We start from the raw sequence: 17,872 nt of genomic DNA on the forward strand, positions 1-17,872 counted from the left end.
CCGTCTGAAGTTTTCTAGAGAGCATTTGGATGATCCAGAAGATTGGGAGAATGTCATATGGTCAGATGAAACAAAAATATAACTTTTTGGTAAAAACTCAACTCGTCGTGTTTGGAGGACAAAGAATGCTGAGTTGCATCCAAAGAACACCATACCTACTGTGAAGCATGGGGGTGGAAACATCATGCTTTGGGGCTGTTTTTCTGCAAAGGGACCAGGACGAATGATCCGTGTAAAGGAAAGAATGAATGGGGCCATGTATCGTGAGATTTTGAGTGAAAACCTCCTTCCATCAGCAAGGGCATTGAAGATGAAACATGGCTGGGTCTTTCAGCATGACAATGATCCCAAACACACCGCACGGGCAACGAAGGAGTGGCTTCGTAAGAAGTATTTCAAGGTCCTGCAGTGGCCTAGCCAGTCTCCAGATCTCAACCCCATAGAAAATCTTTGGAGGGAGTTGAAAGTCCGTGTTGCCCAGCAACAGCCCCAAAACATTACTGCTCTAGAGGAGATCTGCATGGAGGAATGGGCCAAAATACCAGCAACAGTGTGTGAAAACATTGTGAAGACAGAAATCGTTTGACTTTTGTCATTGCCAACAAAGGGTATATAGCAAAGTATTGAGATACACTTTTGTTATTGACCAAATACTTATTTTCCACCATAATTTGCAAATAAATTCATTAAAAATGTGATTTTCTGGATTTTTTTTTTTTCATTTTGTCTGTCATTGTTGAAGTGTACCTATGATGAAAATTACAGGCCTCTCACATCTTTTTAAGTGGGAGAACTTGCACAATTGGTGGCTGACTAAATACTTTTTTGCCCCACTGTATATATATATATATATATATATATATTCATTATAATGTTTAATATTGTTTAATATTGTTCCACTGTCTTTTCTAGTCTCTGCCTCTTATAAAGAAACGGTCTGAGAGATGTATGACTATGAGACAACTCTGCAGGAGAGTGAACGAGATAAGAGACTAGTCAGACATTCCACTATAAATCAACTTGGGTTGAGTGGACATTTACTGCTGTGCCTTTAGATAGATAACACTGAAACTCTTGTTTGTATAGATGTGTATGCATGGGCTTGGACTCATGAGTAGAAGGTAATGACATAGCCAGTGACATCACTAAGGCTGGACTTCGGGCTTAATAAAATAACGGGCCCTTTACTATTTTGCAGAACTAACTCGGAAACATGCGTGCTATGTTCCTGTTGTCAACTTCTGTCTGCAATTGCATTAATAAAGGTTTTTGATTGATTTAATTCAAGATATTGTCTGAATGCTAATTTCACCAATGACCCAATGATTGACAAGCAACAAGGAACGAACCACAACAGAAGACTGAAATATTACAAAACCGTATTTTATTTAACAAGGCAAGTCAGTAAGAACAAATTATTATCTACAATGACATCCTACCCCGGCCAAACCCGGACGACACTGGGCCAATTGTGCTCCGCCCTGTGGGACTTCCAATCACGACCAGATGTGATACAGCCTGAATATATATGTTTATTAATTAATTATGCAATTCTGAAAAATATTAAAACATTCCACCCATGAGGCCGCTAGAGGGTGATTTGGTCATTTGACTGCAGGAAAGTGGATAGCAGAGAACATGCCTACCATTTACCCTCACTCCAGAGGACAGACCAGAGTCTTTAGATATGCAGTTTTAGAAAGCATTAGCCTACATTCCTCTGTGAACAAGGGTAGGAGGGAAAATATCTCCATTATATTAAACTCCTATAGAGTTGTATTCAAGACTGTTTCAGATAACATTTGGTCCCAGTCTGCATAGTGTTAAAGTTAGTCTACAGGTAGTGTCACATTTTCTCAGTTAATTTGACTCAAAATGACAGCATAATTTTACACTCCAATTTAATTCCAACACCAGAGCTCATTGACTCCCCATAGTGTTGAAAATACTCATACTGGGTTAAAATAAATCAACACTGTTATTTTTACACACCCTTTTTACTGTGTAGCATCTTATTTGCGGTCAGCGAAAAAAATTGCTTTTAGAAACACATTTCATGCAGTTCTACATTATTTTACATGACTGGAGACAATCTTTCAATACCACAACAGAGCATGACAACGAACGAGTGCATGCTGCATCACCAGAGAAGTTTTTATTTCTATATAAGCTATTGTTAAAAAAAGTTCCAAGTTCGGTACAGTGCTAAAGTTGCCTATTAACTGTAAAAATGTTGCACAACAGAACCAGTTACAACTGAAGTATCTGATCATCAATGAATTCAAGAGAAAGCCACTCAGTTTTTTTTAACACAGCGGCCACATATCATCAGGTAGGCCTATGCACATTCAGGGGCCTATTTTCGTCTGGCATTAAGACGGCTGTTCCAAAACGAACCCCTCTTTTGAAAATTTTTTATTCAAAGCACCCATTAAGACTACAAAACTTAAAAAACGAACTGATGGCAGAGTATAGGTTCTTAAATTAACTTTAAGATGATTTTTTTTAACCTTATATTATCCTAAAGCTCATACACCTTAAGGGAATTTTTTTTACCTAAAATTATCCTTAAGGATCCCCCAGGAAGTGTAGTGTCAAACACCTGAGTTCGTATGCAATTTCGACCTGTTAAAGCCAGCAGTCTGTTATTATCAAACTCTTGCACAAGGATGGGTAATTAACCTGTCTTATATCAGCTTGTGCTCAGATAAAACGGGTGGAAATATTTGAGGTGTGTCCTTAAAAACATGATCCAACGTGCTAATTTCAGGCAGCGCTGGTAGGCATATGGCTAGGTCGCAGCTGTAAATGAGAACTCGTTCTAAAATAGCCTACCTGGTTAAATAAAGGTGAAATAAATAAATATTTAAGACCAACCAAAAGCTGGTTTTGACAGTGGAAACGCAGCCTATCCAGCCGTGACGTATACTGCCCATAGCGCATGGAACAAGAGTAATGTGCTTTTGGTGTCTGTGTATACTTCTTATTTAGAAACATAGAAAACTAAGGTTTTCCCATTTTTTTATTTTATTAAAAAACAAGCATAGCCTTCCCTCCTCTCAATGAAGTCTGTTTTTTTTTTGTCCTGCCCAATGCAATCAAATAGGCTAGTCAAGACCATCAAAAGGTGTGGCTCGTGAAACCACTTGGAAGTCAATCCCAATCACCAAAGCGCTATTAAAAGATCAAGTTTGAGAGGAGCAAAACATTGAGCTGATTTTACATTCAGATATATGTATTATAGACAGGCTTACATTATTATTTCTGTGCTTTGGAGGTGTGTAAACCCCTCCATGATGTAGGCCACGTGTCCACACCCATCATTAAACGAGAGATGAGAACCTCGTCAATACCGCCAATTTAGAAGATATTATTGAAGGGATTTTCCTGTAACAATTGCTTGCTTCCTGTTTCACATTTTTAAAACCAAAATTACTCCGTAGGCTACCCTTACCTTAGGCCTACAATACTCAACAAAAATATAAACGCAACATGTAAAGTGTTGGTCCCATGTTTCATGAGCTGAAATAAAAGATCCCAGAAATTTTCCATACTCACAGAAATGTCCCTCTAATTTGAGCACAAATTTGTTTGCATCTCTGTTACTGAGCATTTCTCTGTTGCCAAGATAATCCATCCAACTGACAGGTGTGGCATATCAAGAAGGTGATTAAACAGCATAATCATTACACAGGTTCACCTTGTGCTGGGGACAATAAAAGGCCACTCTAAAATGTGCAGTTTAGACACAATGCCACAGATTTCTCAAGTTTTGAGGCAGCAAGCAACTGGCATGCTGAGTGCAAGAATGTCCACCAGAGAAGTGGCCAGATAATTGATAGTGCATTTCTAAACCATAAGCTGCCTCCAACATCGTTTTAGAGAATTTGGCAGTACATCCATCACAACCGCAGACTACGTGTAACCATGCCAGCCCAGGACCTTCACATCCAGCTTCTTCACCTGCGGGATCGTCTAGGTCAAGCCACCCGGACAGCTGATGAAACAGTAGGTTTGCACAACCAACATTTTTTTGCACAAACTGTCAGAAACTGTCTCGCGGAAGTTCATCTGCGTGCTCGTTGTCCTCACCAGGGTCTTGACCTAACTGCATTTTGGCATTGTAACATTGTAACAAATGCTCACCTTCGATGGCCACTGACACAGTGTAGAAGTGTGCTCTCTTCACGGTAAATCCCGGTTTCAACTGTACCCGGTGTCCTGTGGGTGAGTGGTTTGCTGATGTCAACGTGGTGAACAGTATGCCCCATGGTGGAGGTGGGGTTATGGTATGGGCAGGCAGGCATAAGCTACAGATAACGAACACAATTCCATTTTATCTTTGGCAATTTTAATGCACAGAGATACCATGACGAGATCCTGAGGCCCATTGTTATGCCATTCATCTGCTGCTATCACCTCATGTTTCAGTACACAATTCCTGGAAGGTAAAAATGTTCCAGTTCTTCCATGGCCTGCATACTAACCAGACATGTCACCCATTAAGCATGTTTGGGATGCTCTGAATCGATGTGTACAACAGCGTATTCCAGTTCCCGTCAATTTTCAGCAACTTTGCACAGCCATTGAATTGTGTGTTCCAGTGCCTGTCAATATTCAGCAACTTTGCATAGCCATTGAAGAGGAGTAAGACAACATTCCACAGGTCACAATCAACAGCCTGATCAACTTTATGCGAAGGAGATGTGTTGTGGTGCATGAGGCAAATGGTGGTCACACCAGATACTGACTGTTTTTTTAAAATCCACGTCCCTACTTTTTTTAAAAGATATCTGTGACCAACATATGCATTTCTGTATTCCCAGTCATGTGAAATCCATAGACTAGTGCCTAATTCATTGTATTTAAATTGTCTGATTTCCTTATATGATCAGTAACTTAGTCAAATCTTTGAAATTGTTGCATGTTCCATTTATATTTTTCTTCAGTGTACACAAAACATTATATTTGGGAGCAGTATAACGGTGAGTGGATATTTTACCTTACTCTTTACATTGGATCTTTGTCCAGCTACTGTGAAAAGTTTGGATGTGGGTAAAACCTTCCATGGTCTGTGTTGTTTTAATATTATATTCCCACAGGGAGCAATAATGGTGCCTGTAAGTGTAGTTAGACATAGCCTATTTAAAACAAGTTGTTTTTTGTTTAGAATTTGATTATAATTATTTTCACTCTTTTTAGGCCTCATCCGATTGAATATGATCTTGCTTATTGACAACATTTGGCATGTCCATGCTCAGCCATAATGTAATTTACAGTAGGCCTAGCCCCTATATCAGTGTGAATTCTATGTATATATTTCCACATCGAAACCATGCAATTACTTAGAACAATGTGGACTCCAAACAGGTTCAAGTTAACATACAGTATTTAGAAAATATGGTACAGGTCTACATTTTGTTATTTTGTTTCTGTAAGCTGTTTATCAAACTATAATGGACTAACATTGTAATTGGAGTTTATTCCAAGGGAACACATAAATACACAACTTGAAGCAACCACATATTTAGCCATGAAGCAGGTTTTGTTTGGCCAGTGAGGGGTCAAGCCTTGAGTCAACCACAACTGGTTTACTCATCAAAACCTAGCCCGTTTGCGCCACTGCCAGCACTGTGCCGATAATCTTTGCTTGTGAAAATAGCTCAAATATTTCTTACACACCCCCAAACCGATAGGGCTACCGCCAGCACTTAGATTTACAATTGCGTTCGGTTTGTTAATAGATTACAAATTACATGACCCTCCCAGGACTAAATAAAAACATTCTTAACCCTCTCCCTGACTGAAATTTAAAAAGCATGACCCTCCCCTATTTTCCTCCTGGCAACAATTGTGTAAATTTTGACCACTCCCAGGTTTAATAGAGATCAATTTTACATCTGAATGACATATGCCAATGCCATCCATTTTTGTTACTTTACCAAGCCATAGGCTTTCTATTGAAAGGAATTAACAAAGTTAAATGGTGATAATAACATGCCTTAGTTTAAAAAAAGATAGAAACAATGAGCAAAGTCCAATTGTCGAAACATTTCTGAAAGCTTCTGAGCAAAGTCTTGTTTTTGGGAAAGGGGTCAACCATTTATCTTTATCTTGCAAATCTTATACTCTACAATTATTTAACAACCACTGGACTTGGAGCCAAGTAACACAATAAACCATATAGTCTTAATATTTTTAGGATGTAAACATCAGGCTGGATGGATTAGGCAAATCTGTTTTTGGATAAAGTCTTTTGGGGAATTTATCGGAAGGGCGGGGTCTTCTTCCCTGTAATGGCTGGCTATTGGCCAGCTAACCTCACCCATGGGCCACTTGGCAGGTTTAGTTGATCAGCAGGTTTTCCTTTTGGATATCATGGAAAATCCAGGCACACCTGTTTAGTTTACTGTCTTTGTCGAAACCGCCATTGTTATGCCTTTAACTATTCACCATTGAAAGTGTTAACAGTGGATCACCGGCTTGTAGCGTCTTTCTAACAGACGACACTGGGGCTAGAGTTGCACTCAGCACATAACACACATAGTATCCTACGGTATTGGTTAACCATTATCTCAAATTGACTCTCAAATAAAAAATTAAATAAAAAATATTGGTCACATACACGTGTTTAGCAGATGTTATTGCGGGTGTAACGAAATGATTGTGCTTCTAGCTACGACAGTGCAGTATAATCTAACAGTTTCACAACATATACCCAAAATACACTCAAATCTAAGTAAGGAATGGATTAAGACTATATACTTACATGTCAGAGCCGCATTAGACTAAAATACAGTGGCATAGTGTAGAATACAGTATATAATATGAGATGGGTGATGCAATATTTACACACAATTAAAGTGACTAAGATACCGTAGAATAGTATGTAATGCAAGATACGGAAACACTATTAAAGTGGCCAGTGATCCCAAATCTATGTCTATAAGCAGCAGCCTCTGTGGTGGAGATGGCTGTTTAACAGTCAGTGGTGTAGTATGGAATACAATGCAGTTTAAACATATGAGATGGGTGATGCAATATGTAAACACAATTTAAAAGGGGCTAAGATACCGTAGAATAGTGTGGAGTGCAGTTTATACATATGAGATGAGTAATGCTAGATACGGAAACATTATTAAAGTGGCTAATGATCCATTTCTAAAAGTGGCCAATGATTCCTAATCTATGTCTAGAGGTAGCCCCCTCTGATGTGCTAGTGATGGCTGGTTAGTAGTCCGATGGACCTTGAGATAGAAGCTGTTTTACAGTCTCTGTCCCAGCTTTGATGCACCTGTACTCACCTCAGCTTCTGGATGATAGCGGGGTGAACAGGCTTGGGTGGTTGATACCTAGATGATATTTTTGGCCTTCATATTGCATGCTGTAGGTGTCCAGGAGGGCGGGAAGTTTGCCCCCGGTAATGCGTTGGGCAGACCCCACCACCATCTTGAGAGCTTTGCGGTTGTGGGTGGTGTAGTTGCCGTACCAGATGGTGATACAGCCCAACAGGATGCTCTCAATTGTGCATCTGTAAAAGTTTGTCAAGGTTTTACTTGTTAAGCCAAATTTCTTTAGCTTCCTGAGGTTGAAGAGTTGCTGTTGCATGTTCTTCACCACACCGTCTGTGTGGGTGGACCATTTCAGTTTGTCAGTGATGTGTACGCCGAGGAACTTGAAACTTTCCACCTTCTCCACGGTCCCATTGATGTGGATAGGGTGCTCCCTCAGCTGTTTCCTGAAGTCCACGATAATCTCCTTAGTTTTGTTTATGTTGAGTGAGATGTTATTTTCCTGGCACCACACTCACAGAGCCCTCACCTCCTCCCTGTAGGCTGTCTCATCGTTGTTGGTAATCAAGCCTACTACAGTTGTGTTGTCTGCAAACTTGATGATTGAGTTGAAGGCGTGCTTGGCCACGCAGTCATGGGTGAACAGGGAGTACTGGAGGGGGCTGAGCACGCACCCTTGTGGGGCTCAAGTGTTAAGGATCAGCGAAGAGGAGGTGTTGTTTCCTACCTTTACCACTTGTGGGCGACCTGTCAGGAAGTCCAGGACCAAGTTGCACAGGGCGGGGTTGAGACCCAGAGCCTCAAGCTTGATGATGAGCTTGGGGGGTACTATGGTGTTGAATGCTGAGCTATAGTCAATGAACAGCATTTTTACATAGGTATGCCTCTTATCCAGATGGGACAGGGCAGTGTGCAGTGTGGTGGTGATTGCATCGTCTTTGGATCTATTGGGGCGGTAAGAAAATTGAAGTGTGTCTAGGGTAGCAGGTAAGGTGGACGTGATATGATCCTTGACTAGTCTCTCTAAGCACTTCATGATGACAGAAGTGAGTGCTAAATGATAGTCATTTAGTTCAATTACCTTTGCTTTCTTAGGTACAGAGACAATGGTGGCCATCTTGAAGCATGTGATGCTAACAGACTGGGATAGGGAGAGATTGAATATATCTGTAAACATACCAGCCAGCTGGTCTGCGCATGCTCTAAGGATGCAGCTAGGGATACCATCTGGGCTGGCAGCCTTGCAAGGGTTTACACGCTTAACTGTCTCACTCAAGTCGGCCACGGAAAAGGAGACCCCACAGTCCTTGACAACGGGCCACGTCGGTGGCACTGTATTATCTTCAAAGCGAGCGAAGGTGTTCAGCCGCCCGGAAGCAAGACGTCGGTGTCCGCGACGTCGCTGGTTTTCCTTTTATAATTCGTGACTGTCTGTAGACCCTGCCACATAGGTCTCGTGTCTGAGCCATTGAACTGGGACTCAACTTTGTCCCTATACATTAGCCTGCTTGATTGCTTTGTGGAGAGAATAACTAAACTTTTTGTATTTTTTGTATTCCTAGTCTTCTTGCCCTGGTTAAATGCGGTGGTTTGCGCTTTCAGTTTTCCGCGAATGCTCCCGTCTATCTAAGGCTTGGTTGGGGTGGGGGTAGGTTGGGGTAGGTTTTAATAGTCACAAATGGGTATGACATCTCCTATGCACTTCCTGATAAACGCATTCACCGTATCAGTATATGTGTCGATATTATTATCTGAAGAAACTCTGAACATATCCCAGTCCGCGTGGTCAAAACAATCTTGTAGTGTGGATTCCAATTGGTCAGACGAGCGTTGAATAGTCCTTTCCACGGGTGCTTCCTGTTTGAGTTTCTGCCTATAGGAGGGGATGAGCAAGATGGAATTGTGGTCTTATTTGCCGAATGGAGGGCGGGGGAGGGCCTTATATGCATTCTGGAAGGTAGCGTAACACATTTTCCACAAAATCCCCAGCTACAATAAATGCAGCCTCAGGATATGTGGTTTCCAGTTTGTATAATGTCCAGTGAAGTTCTTTGAGGGCTGTCGTGGTATCGGCTTGAGGGGGTATATAGACCGCTGTGGCTATTATTGACAAAAATGATCTCGGTAGATAGTACGGTCGGCATTTGATTGTGAGATATTCTAGGTCGGGTGAACAGAAGGACTTGAGTTCCTGTATGTTATCACAGTTACACCATAAGTTGTTAATCACAAAACATATACCTCCACCCTTCTGCTTCCCCAGAGAGATGTTTGTTCCTGTCGGCGCGATGTACTGAGAATCCAACCGACTTTACAGAGTCAGACAGTATATCTTGAGAGAGCCATGTTTCCGTGAAGCAGAGTATGTTACAATCCCTGGTGTCTTTCTGAAAAGCAACTCTAACATTGAGCTCATCAACTTTGTTATCCAGGGACTGGACATTAGTGGGCACACTTTGAGAATCGGGCACACCTTGAGGAAACCTTGAGGAAACCACCCACCCAACAACACAACAAGACAAACTCTAACCTGGAACCCTCTGGGAAGAAAGGAAACCAGAAAGACCCAGGAACAGCTGGAGAATGTCTGTGGAGAAAGAACAAGGTCTGTTGAAGCAGAACTTAGAGACGTATAATCATCCTTGAAAGAAGAGAAAACCACCCAACACGAGCCCACTGGAGGAAGTTTGTGAAAGACCTATGCTTCTCAAATAGCAAAAGGGTTTAAGTCAGGTAAGTAATTGACTCCCACAGCTGTCTTCTATTGTCTTCTATTAAAATGTACTGTATCTACTATCCTGCCTTGATAACAAACTAATCTCCCCACCAGGATATACGGCGTCTTCGGAAAGTATTCAGACCCCGTGACTTTTTCCACATTTTCTTAAGTTACAGGCTTATTCTAAAATGGATAAAATAAAAAAATACCCCATAATGACAAAGAGAAAACAGGTTCTTAGAAATGATAGCAAATGTATAATATATTTTTTTTAAAGACTATTTACATAAGTATTCATTCAGACCCTTTGCTGTAAGATTCAAAATTGAGCTCAGGTGCATCCTGATTCCATTTATCATCCTTAAAATGTCTCTACAACTTGATTGGAGTCCAACTCTGGTAAATTCAATTGATTGGACATGATCTAGAAAGGCACACAGTTGACAGTGCATGTCAGAGCAAAAACCAATCCATGAGATCAAAGGAATTGTCTGTAGAGCTCTGAGACAGGATTATGTTGAAGCACAGATCTGGGGAAGGGTACGAAAAAATGTCTGCAGCATTGAAGTTTCCCAAGAACACAGTGGCCTCCATCATTCTTAAATGGAAGAAGTTTGGAACCACCAAGACTCTTCCTAGAGCTGGCTGCCCGACCAAACTGAGCAATCGGGGGAGAAGGGTCTTGGTCAGGGAGGTGATCAAGAACCCGATGGTCACTCTGACAGAGCTCCTGAGTTCCTCTGTGGAGATGGGAAAACCCCCAGCAGGACAACCATATCTGCAGGACTCCACCAATCAGGCCTTTATGGTAGAACGACCAGGCAGAAGCCACTCCTTAGTAAAAGGCACATAGCAGCCCGCTTGGAGTTTGAAAAAAGGCAAACAAGATTATCTGGTCTCATGAAACTGAAATGTAACTATTTTTTTGTGTGTTTTTTTTTTTCTCCCCAATTTCGTGGTATCCAATTGTTTAGTAGCTACTTTCTTGTCTCATCGCTACAACTCCCGTACGGGCTCGGGAGAGACGAAGGTTGTATGTCATGCGTCCTCCGATACACAACCCAAACATTCACAGTGCAGAGTGGAAAATGTATGTGAATCCTTGTATGTAATAACTGGTTGACAAACATTTTCTGTAGTTGCGGTTCAGACCTGCACGGCGGTCAGGAGGAATTTTGGACCATTCCTCTTTTCAAAACTGTTTCAGTTCAGCAATATTCTTGGGATGTCTGGTATGAACTGCTCTCTTGAGGTCATGCCACAGCATCTCAATCGGGTTGAGGTCAGGACTCTAGAAGTATTTTCTTCTGTTGAAGCCATTCTGTTATTGATTTACTCTGTGTTTTAGGTCATTGTCCTGTTGCATCACCCAATTTCTGTCTAGCTTCAATTGGTGGACAGATAGCCTAACATTCTCTAGCAAAATGTCTTGATAAACTTGGGAATTCATTTTTCGTCGATGATAGCTAGCTGTCCAGGCCCTGAGGCAGCAAAGCTGCCCCAAATCATGATGCTCCCTCCACCAAACTTTACAGTTGGGATGAGGTTTTGATGTTGGTGTGCTGTGCCTTTTCTTGTCCACATATAGTGTTGTGTGTTCCTTCCAAACAATGCAAATGTAGTTTCATCTGTCCACAGAATATTTTGGAACATCCAGGTGCACTTTCGCAAACCTCATGTTTTTTTGGGACAGCAGTGGCTTCTTTTGTTGTGTCCTCCCATCTTTGCTTAGTGTTTTACGTATCATAGACTCGTCAACAGAGATGTTAGCATGTTCCAGATATTTCTGTAAGTCTTTAGCTGACACTCTAGGATTCTTCTTAACCTCACTGAGCATTCTGCGCTGCGCTCGTGGTCATCTATGTAAGACGGCCACTCCTAGGAAGAGTAGCAACAGTGCTGAACTTTTTTTTTATAGACAACAGTGCTGAACTCTCCATTTATAGACAATTTGTCTTACCGTGGACTGATAAACATCAAGGTTATTAGAAATACTTTTGAAACCCTTTCCAGCTTTATGCAAGTCAACAATTCTTAAATCTTAGGTCTTCTGAGATCTCTTTTGTTTGGCAATGCTTCCTGTGAATAGCAAACTCAAATTGTGTGTGTGTTTTTTATAGGGCAAGGCAGCTCTAACCAACAACTCCAATCTTGTCTCATTGATTGGACTCCAGGTTAGCTGACTCCTGACTCCAATTAGCTTTTGGAGAAGTCATTAGACTAGGGGTTCTCATACTTTTTCCAACCTACACTGTGAATGTTCAAATAATTCAATATTGAAAAATACAATAATGTGTGTTTTATTGGTTTAAGCACACTATGTTTGTCTAATGTTGTGACTTTGATGAAGATCAGATCAAATTTGATGACCATTTTATGCAGAAATCCAGGTAATTCCAAAGGGTTCAAATACTTTTCTTCCCACTGTAGCTGTGCAGCAATGCTCCCCATCCAACCTGGGAGAGCTTGAAAAGATCTGCAGAGAAGAATGGGAGAAACCAAATACAGGGATGCCAAGCTTGTAGTGTCATATCCAAGAAGACTCAAGTCTGTAATCACTGCCAAAGGTACTTCAACAAAGTACTGAGTAAACGGTCTGAATACTCATGTCAATGTGAACTGTCATTTTTTAAAGATTTTAATCAATTCGAATGAATACATTTTAATAAATAAATAAACCATTACTTTTTATGCACATGCTACTTCACAACATATTTGAACTTCAACAAAACAACAAAAATGTATATATAAAATATATATATATATATAAAATATATAGAGGGTGATGGTGCTTGATGAGGCTGTCAGCCATCACAAGTATATCTTTGTTGATGAAGCGAGCTTCAACCTGGCCAAAACTTGGCACCGTGGGCAGAACCTCATCGGCCAACGAGCGACCGTCCAAGTGCCTGGACAACGTGGGGGAAACATCTCCATGTGAGCAGCTATCTCTGAAGATGGTGTGGTAGGACGTAGGCCATAACTTGGATCCTACAATGCTGCACACCTCATTGTGTTTCTCAATTAAATTGAGCAGGCCTGTCAAGGTGTCACCTATGCCGATATGCAAAGATGGTTCAGGCATGGTTTCGGTGCATCCCGGATTCGTGACCCTATACCTGCCCTCATACTCTCTTTTCCTCAACCCTATCAAAACTTTTTTTTCAGCATGGAGATGGAAGATGTTCGATAGCCATCCCATGAGCGTGCCACCCTCCTTCTGGCCATGAATGAGGCATGTGACGACATCAATGCAGACCAATGTCAAGCTTGTATTCGTCATGCCAAAAGGTTTTCCCTGTGGTGCATGAGCAATGAGGACATTCACTGTGATAAGGATGAGAATCAATAGCCAAATGCTCAAGACAGGCTTGCTGCAAAATAATACATGCTAAACATTGTTTTATTTTCAATCATTTCATTTGTTTCATTTAATTTCTTACATTTGATTACAGACAGTACACCTATGTTGCAATTATACCTGAAAAATCTCATGTTTTTTGTATGAATAATTTGGAGGATGTCTTCATTGATCACACTTTTGATTACACATTGGATAGATATTAAGGAAATTATAGATTTTCTGTCAATTGTTTTGGGTAATGTAAGTGTATTACCTAATCTGAAAACTTTGTAATCTACTGTCATTTATAGTACTATAACATATTACTTTCAGCACTTCTAAGAGCAATATTTTTGCATTGTTTGGTATTGGATCAACTGGTAGTTAAAACAACTAAATTGAAAAGATATCATTATGTTGTGTTTTGGTGATGTTCTCATTACATTTCACAATAAATATTTGAATAAATGTTTGTGTGGTGAGAGATGTTTACAATCCAAATTAATTAGAAGTGTGAACAGTGTTGTGGAAATTCTTACACAGGGACATTCAAAGTCAATCTTAAATGAATCATTGTTAATTGTCAGCGTGCTGGAGAGGTTACAACAAACTTAATGCACCACAGTATACATGTCAACCAGGAGCTCTCCTTGGGCAGTCCCAGCAGCTGTCTTAAATACGGCTATACACAGACAAGTTATATTTGCATGATTTAGCATAATTAATGAATAGTTACTGTTTTGTTTCATTCATGTGACTGAACAATACTGGTTCACAACATGTGACAGACCAATACCTCACAAAGTTTCTTCTCTCTAAGCTGAGACCTTGAAACTGAGATATCTTTCGTTCTCAAAACAAGGTCTGGGCAAACTGCCAAATTGCAGCTACTGATAGTGAGGATTCGTTCAGTCAGCCACTTGCATGAACACAGAAATGGTTGTATAGCGCAGCACATGAATAGAAAACAGAAATTAGTTATAAGAAAAGCACATGTACAGTGCCTTGTAAAAGTGTTCAACCCCTTTGGTGGTTTTCCTATTTTGTTGCATTTCAACCTGTCATTTAAATTGATTTTTATTTGGATTTCATGTAATGGACATACACAAAGTAGTCCAAATTTGTGAATTGAAATGAAAAAAATATTTGTTTCAAAAATGTAAAACAAATAAAACACGGAAAAGTGGTGCGTGCCTAGGCATTCACCCCCTTTGCTATGAAGCCACTAAATAAGATCTGGTGCAACCAATTACCTTCAGAAATCACATAATTAGTTAAAATAAATAAAAATAAAGTCCACCTGTGTGCAATCTAAGTGTCACATGATCTGTCACACGATCGCAGTATATATACACCTGTTCTGAAAGGCCAAATAGTCTGCAACACCATTAAGCAAGTGTCACCACCAAGCAAGTGGCACCATGAAGACCAAGGAGCTCTCCAAACAGGTCAGAGACAAAGTTGTGGAGAAGTACCGATCAGGGTTGGGTTATAAAAAAAAATATATAAAACATCAAACCTGCCAGGAGAGGACCGCCCACCAAAACTCACGGACCAATGCAAGGAGGGCATTAATCAGAGATGCAACAAAGAGACCAAAGATAACCCTGAAGGAGCAACAAAGCTCCACAGTGGAGATTGGAGTATCTGTCCATAGGACCACTTTAAGCCGTACACTCAACAGAGCTGGGCTTTACGAAAGAGTGTCCAGAAAACAGTTATTGCTTAAAGAAAAAAATAAGCAAACATGTTTGGTGTTTGACAAAATGAATGTGGGAGACTCCCCAAACACATGGAAGAAGTTACTCTGGTCAGATGCTTTTTGGCAACCAAGGAAAACGCTATGTCTTGCGCAAACCCAACACCTCTCATCACCCCGAGAATACCATCCTCACAGTGAAGCATGGTGGTGGCAGCATCATGCTGTGGGAATGTTTTTCATCAGCAGGGACTGGGAAACGGGTCAGAATTTAAGAAATGATGGATGGTGCTAAATACAGGGAAATTCTTGAGGGAAACATGTTTCAGTCTTCCAGAGATTTGAGACTGAGATGAAAGTTCACCTTCCAGCAGAACAATGACCCTAAGCATACTGCTAAAGCAACACTTGAGTGGTTTAAGGGGAAACATTTAAAAGTCTTGGAATTTCCTAGTCAAAGCCCAGACCTCAATCCATTTGAGAATCTGTGCTATGACTGTGCACCAGCAGAACCCATCCAACTTGAAGGAGATGGAGCAGTTTTGCCTTGATAGGCAAACATCCCAGTGGCTAGATGTGCTAAGTTTATAGAGACATACCCCAAGAGACTTGCAGCTGTAATTGCTGCAAAAAGTGGCTCTACAAAGTATTTACTTTGGGGGGGTTAGTGAATTATTATGCACGCTCAAGTTTTCAGTTTTTTTGTCTTAATTCTTGTTTGTTCCACAATAAAAAATATTTTGTATCTTCAAAGTGGTAGGCATGTTGTGAAAATCAAATGATATACAAACCCCCCAAAAAATCCATTTGAATTCCAGGTTGTATGGCAACAAAATAGGAAAAATGCCAAGGTTGGTGAATACTTTTGTCACACTCTGACCATGATTTGCGTTGTGGCGCCAGAGCCGCCACCGCGGCCTGATGCCTACCCAGACCCTTCCATATAGGTTTAGGATTTGCGGCCGGAGTCCGCACCTTAGGGGGGAGGGGGTAATGACTAACACCTGCCTCTGATTGAGAACTATATCAGGCCAAACACAGAAACAGACAAACTAGACATACAACATAGAATGCCCACTCAGATCACACCCTGACCAAACAAAACATATAAACATACAAAGCAAACTATGGTCAGGGCGTGACATTAGAATAGACTTTTGGATATGCCAACTGCCAGAATAGCTAGTAAAGTTTTCAATGGGATCTATCCGTAGGGGTAGCCTGGACAAGTGAAATGTCTGACCTTTTTCAACAGTCTGACTGTGAACATATGTATGAAAACCAAATCAAGGGAGATCAAGATATGATATGTTGATGCAATATGGGAAAAAATGGTTAGAGATTAATCATAAACCCAAATTGAGATCCTTTTGTTTGATTAAGGATGAATTTGTGTGTGAGAGATATATAATGTACAGTTGAAGTCGGAAGTTTACATACACTTAGGTTGGAGTCATTAAAACTCATTTTTCAACCACTCCACAAATTCGGTTTGGACATCTATTTTGTGCATGACACAAGTCATTTTTCCATCAATTGTTTACAGACAGATTATTTAACTTATAATTCACTGTATCACAATTCCAGTGGGTCAGAAGTTTACATCCACTAAGTTGACAGTGCCTTTAAACAGCTTGGAAAATTCCAGAAAATTATGTCATGGCTTTAGAAGCTTCTGATAGGCTAATTGACATATATTTGAGTCAATTGGAGGTGTACCTGTGGATGTATTTCAAGGCCTACCTTCAAACTCAGTGCCTCTTTGCTTGACATCATGGGAAAATCAAAATAAATCAGCCAAGACCTCAGAAAAAGAACTGTAGACCTCCACAAGTCTGGTTCATCCTTGGGAGCAATTTCCAAACATCTGAAGTTAGCGCGTTCTTCTGTACAAACAATGGTACGCAAGCTTAACCACCATTGGACCATGCAGCCGTCATACTGCTCAGGAAGGAGACAAACAAAACGTTTGACCCATTCTGTCTCGTAGAGATGAACGTACTTTGGTGCGAAAAGTGCAAATCAATCACAGAACAACAGCAAAGGATCTTGTGAAGATGCTGGAGGAAACAGGTACAAAAGTATCTATATCCACAGTAAAACGAGTCCTATATCGACATAACCTGAAAGGCCGCTCAGCAAGGAAGAAGCCACTGCTCCAAAACCACAATAAAAAAGCCAGACTACGGTTTGCAACTGCACATGGGGACAAAGATCGTACTTTCTGGAGAAATGTCGTCTGGTATGATGAAATACAAATAGAACTGTTTGGCAATAATTGTCATCGTTATGTTTGGAGGAAAAAGGGGGAGGCTTGCAAGCCAAAGAACACCATCCCAACCGTGAAGCACAGGGTTGGCAGCATCATGTTGTGGGGTGCTTTGCTGCAGGAGGGACTGGTGCACTTCACAAAATAGATGGCTTCATGAGAAAGGAAAATTATTTGTATATATTGAAGCAACATCTCAAGACATCAGTCAGGAAGTTAAAGATTGGTCGGAAAGGGGTCTTCCAAATTGACAATGACCCCAAGCATACTTCCACATTGGTGGCAAAAGTCAAAGTATTGGAGTGGCCATCACAAAGCCCTGACCTCAATCTCATAGAACATTTGTGGGCAGAACTGAAAAAGCGTGTGCGAGCAAGGAGGCCTACAAGTCTGACTCAGTTACACTAGCTCTGTCAGGAGGAATGGGCCAGAATTCACCCAACTTATTGTGGGAAGCTTGTGAAAGGCTACCCAAAACGTTCGACCCAAGTTAAACAATTGAAAGGCAATGCTACCAAATACTTATTGAGTGTATGTAAACTTCTGACCC

Source organism: Oncorhynchus clarkii, chromosome 22 (assembly GCF_045791955.1).
Source record: "Oncorhynchus clarkii lewisi isolate Uvic-CL-2024 chromosome 22, UVic_Ocla_1.0, whole genome shotgun sequence".
In the NCBI taxonomy this organism is placed as follows: Eukaryota; Metazoa; Chordata; class Actinopteri; order Salmoniformes; family Salmonidae; genus Oncorhynchus; species Oncorhynchus clarkii.